The sequence below is a fragment of the Girardinichthys multiradiatus genome, chromosome 6 (assembly GCF_021462225.1).
Source record: "Girardinichthys multiradiatus isolate DD_20200921_A chromosome 6, DD_fGirMul_XY1, whole genome shotgun sequence".
Lineage (NCBI taxonomy): Eukaryota > Metazoa > Chordata > Actinopteri > Cyprinodontiformes > Goodeidae > Girardinichthys > Girardinichthys multiradiatus.
Window position 1 is genome coordinate 14148528 of NC_061799.1, and position 5398 is coordinate 14153925.

Here is a 5398-nt window from a genome sequence, read left to right on the forward strand (position 1 = left end):
GTCTGAGTATCCGGTATTTTCATTCATGAACGGGGAAATTAAGGTGTAAGAATTGCTTACTTTCTCTCTGAGGCCTGCAGAAGCAAACTGTCCCAGAGAAGTTCTCTACAGAGAAGCGGTCTCTACAAAGCCGAGCGGAGCGGTCTCCCAGTCTGGAAGGAAGAGAGCAGAGGCCGCATTACCGTGATTACGGTACCGTGCAGTGTGGTTGACGGACAGAACGGGCCGTCTTCCATCCACAGCCACGGAGGTTAGCTAGAAGCTAACCGTTTGTTCACAGACCGGCCGACAGAACAGCCGCCACTCCCCACAGCTAAGGAGGTTAGCTGTAGCTAACCGTTTAAAGACTGTGGACGTTTCTTCAAACTTCTCCGCCTTGGACAATGTTCCTCACCACAGTTCCTGAGGTTAAGTGGGCAGAATAACATAGAAAGATTTAGATTGAAATGGTCTAAACATTTTTCATTTTATGAGGTTTGGTTTTGTTTGTGTTGAACTCAGCTACCTTGGTGCTAGCAGACTATCTGCAGCACACATGTTCAGATTGTGTTCTGTGTTTGTGTGTTTTTAAAGTTAAGACACACTTTAGTAAAGGGTGATTTGAAACAGAAGATTGATCATAACGCGCCGTCCGCACTTATGCATTTTAACCCTTTTGTCAACGGTAAATTTCAAGGTGTGTGTTTGAATCTGGTGCTAAGCTATTAGCCTCCTTTGTTAGCTTAACTGCTATCAGCTAAGAACACGTGCTTGTTGCTAAATAATATTTACCTAGAAAGGTTTAGTTTTCAACCCAGTAAATAATGTGTCCCTAACATCATTTTACTAAATTTGATAACTAAGTAAACACCATTAAGCCCCATTTCTCCAGAAAGATTTGGCTCTTTCCAAAATATTCCCTTAATAATATTTCTTCAAATATTATTTCAATAAATAAAGGCAGCTAATGAGACACCGTTGAGAATGAGTTGGTTTTATTCAGCAGATCATTCTTAAAACATTATTTTATTAAAATAATATTTTACCTGATCTTGCATTGTGAATGGTTGTCTAAAGGTATGCTGATTATTGCCTAAGTTAGTTCCAAGACTAACTTAACTTCACTTCCAGATAATCTTTGGTTCTCAAACATAAACATTGTATGGTAATGTTGCATCACTCTTTTTGGTCATGGTTCTCAATCATCTTTAATCAACTTGTTTATATTGTACATAGCCCATTAGTCTTCCTTATTCTTTAATTCCGCTTGGTAGTTTAGTTGAATTGTTTTAGCATAGTAAAGAGTTTGTTGATTGAAATATGTTTGACTTTGCGTTGACTTATTTTTGTTAATAAATTCTTGTATTTTAAGAAATTGTGTGAATTCATTCCATATATGTGCAGAGTTTATGCTGTTCAATAATGTCAGAGCTCGTCTCACACCTTTCTATTTTGTCCTAATACCATCGCCTTACTGGGCTGGTATTCACAGGACAACCCTTAACAGACCGAAATACTATTTGATAAAATATTAAAATATTAATATTAAATATTAAATAATATTCTCAGATTCATAATCCCAACATTGAGTCATCTTAGCAGGGACGTTTCTTCTACATATTTGTTGAGTAACCTATCCATGGCCTGTTAGTTTAAAACTCTGTGCAAAAAGATGAATATGATACTTGTGCAAGGCATTGTCATTGTCCACTAAATGTTTGTTGTAAGACTTAGACATATTACATTTAAATATGTTGAGTATTACAATAATACTATAACGAAAAGAGAAATACTGTCAGAATCAAAGAGGCATTATACTTGTGATGTGTTTTAATGGCAGAAATTCTGACTGAAATGCAGAGAAAACAAATCTTTCAATGAAACGCTTTTCATGGACAGCATCAAAGCCTTGACAACATAGACTCAAGTAATAAGTTAAGATTACACCTTCACAATGTGTTGTGACATTCACATTGACCAACAGCCAAAAGGGAGAAGGAGCAAAAGCACAAAAAACACCACAAACAGGCATTTTACTTCAAGGCTCAGTGAGGTTGCAGATACTATCAGTAAAGGCTGGCGTGATACCACCTAGTGTGTAATACGTTTGTGTGTGTGTGCGTGTGCGCGTGTGTGTCAGTTAGTCTGGTTACTGCAACATAAAAAGGGAGCGTGAAACCCATGTCAGATATGCTGGCCTTTTTGCTGAGGGCTCAAGAGGCCACAGAGGCTAACAACCATAGTTTCCCCCACATATTCCACCAATGCAGACACACACACAGACACACAAACACACACGCACTCTGATGCATGCACAGGGCTACAGCTCAAACAGCACTGGTCATTCTGTACGACTGTGACCAGCTAGCGGCTACATATTCGCCACAACTGCCAGTGCATTTGACCTTTCCTGTCTAAGCATAATCAGATTGTGTCCCTCTTTATGAAATCAGACGCGAAAGGTCAGCTGGCTGTTTAACATGGGATGGAGGCCCAGAGCTACGGAATTTGCCTTGGCAGTAAATTACTTTTATTACATTTGGTGCACGTGATTCTGTACCTTCACATGTGCCATTGGGATATGGGTGTGGGGATATAGTCATGAAGATGGCTTCATATCTTCTCCAGAAAAATAAAACTATATGGTGTCATTTTCTGGCTAAGAAATGCCCAGTTGATCAACAGTACCTCAGAAAGTATTGAATGAAAACACTCAGTTCAAAATCTCCTTGGATGCTTCAGGCATATTGTCTACTCAGGGAAACAGGGAGAGAAGTGATAAAAATAAAGACACACACAGACAGCAGAACATGGCACAGATAAGACATCCTCCTGGATTCTGGACACTGCCTGTTTTAGGGAAAGATCTGTTTCTTTTTACACACTCGTACATACACACACACACACTCACACATCATCTGAGATATGTTGTGCTGTCCATTTGAGGAATGTTCTCGTCAAGCAGGAAGTCCTCACCTCATTTTCATGTAACCCTTTGATCTGTCATGAAAGCCAGTTCCTGATCCCTTTCCCCCTTCATATCTACTGATCATCACTCACCCAACACGTCTGCTACCTTACACTGGTCATGTATATATCTATGTGTGTGTGTGTTTGTGTGTGTGTGTGTGGGTGTGTGCGTGTGTGTGTGTTTGTGTGTGTCAGCTTGTGTCAGAAATGGACAGAAATAGTTTGGTATTCAGGTTGACATCCGTTGTGCTTATGGCTACTGACAGAACAATGATGAAGATTAAACCGATATGCGCAGACAACAAATAGAAAACCTTTTCAAGCCTTTTTGAAGCTGTGAGCATTATCCATAATGGCAGTGATGGAAATCTAGAGAAATATAATTCATATGTAAACAAATATTGAGCTTAGGTTGAGTTATTTATTTTTAATTATCTTTGTAAAAGTATACATCTATAATTTAACTGTACATTTCTTGTTAATTAATAGAGTTGCAAAACAGAATATCCAGAAAGTTATCCCTTGACTGTTTCTGATGAGCAATCAGCAGGTCAAATACTGAATAATCTGAAACTTTGTCGGCATTCTTTCAATCCATCAAAACTAAGGGCTCCCACCATTCTCATTCGGTAAATGCATCAACCAACAGCACGTTATTTGATGCAGTTTTTTGAGTGTGATAAAAATCAGAAAAAGGTTAGAGACCAATCATGGCACAGTTACCAGTATCAAGCTTTAACAGAGTTTGAAGTTATGGTTTTATTGAGAATTTCTTGAGATGGGAAAGTGTCCAGGTGAGTGGTTGTATGTAAAGTAATGGTGCACTGTGTTTGTTCTTATATATTGGATTGTACTTGTTTGGAAATGCAAGAAGAAGACTCCCTAAAGTCACAATCATGACAAAGAAAGTTGGAAGTTTCTTCTGACCATTTGTATGCATTATAACCAATGGCACACGTAGTGCTGTAACATGGTCCTTTAAAGTTTGACCAGATAAAATAAGGAGAAAAAAATGTGTATTGCATTGCTAGCTGTAGTTAGCACACTAGCATTTAGCAAATCCCACTGGTTTTCCAACTTCTGATTGGAACGCACTCTACTTAGGTTTGAAATCAGTTCAAGATCCAAGTTCCAACTTTAAAAACAAATTGAATATAATGCAGCACTGCCCCTCCTCTGCTTCTTGCTGCTCACTGCTGGTCAGCTGGCTAAAAGAAGGCAGCTATACTTTCTCCCTGCTTACAAGAAATACAAAATTGGCCTTTTCAAAACATCTCAGTTGAGAACAACAGACAGTCATTGGGGGAAATGTACAGGATTGCCACCAATCACTCTAAAGTATCATCAGTTTAATATTAAAGTTGCTAAACTATGAACCGCATGTCTGTTAAGCAGCCGGCTGTAGCCTTGCTTCCTGAGCAAATGGCCCGAATAATTAACCAGTTTGTTTTGTTGCTCTATAATGGACAGAAAAGAGAAAAAAAATGAATATTCTGCACAATAAGAGCTTCAATTTTTAATTATTTATTATTTATTTTTCAATTCTTTGTTGACGTCTGCAATACTGCAAATTTCAATATGTTGTGTTATTTTTGCAGGACTAAAAGTTGCTTTTCTGTTTTAAATGAAGGCCACAAATCATATTGCACACTTTTCTTCAAAATGTTGTAAATATTGTGAGATATACTGTGGGTATTTCACGTAAGTTTATCATTCTGTTAGAATCTCATACCCCCCTGGCTTTTAGAAAAATACACTTTGAAGCATCAATAATAATCCTGTAATTCCTTCATTTTCTGCTGGATTCAAAATTACTAGTTCTATCCAAGCACCTGCAGCACATTTGTTGTTCTTTTGTTTTAGCATCCTAAAAAAATTTAAAATAAAAAATCAATCAAAATGGCAATCTGCAGGTCAGACCTCAAAGAAAACTGGATACTGGAAAAGTTTGATTGGTGCATGTCTATTAATTATAAAAGTGATGTTGCTTTGTCCTTCAAAACAGTGAAAAGGGAAAAGAGCCATCTTTAATAAAGACAAAAGAAAGATTCTGGTACAATCCTTAGTCATCTCTCACTAAAAGCCTCCTCCAGAAACAATTACAGATAAAAAATGGACATTGCCTATTTCAAACAGAACATGCGCACATTCATAACCCCTTAAACCAATTGTAAAAATGGCTCCATCTCAAGATGAGCTGAAAATGTTTTCAGACTAATACCATCTCCCTCATCAATTGGCTGCTAATGACTGCGAGGTTTCAGAGTTGATGTGAGGAAAGGGTCAAAGGCACATAACTTTGGCTCAAGCACGCTTTCCACAAACTCCAAGGAGTGAGGCTTTACAGTAACAGGGAGATTCAAACAGTTGACATAGGGGGTTCCGATTGTCCAGTAAAATCTCTTTTGTTTCTTTTCTTACAGGCTAGAGATGATAGAGCAGTTGTTGT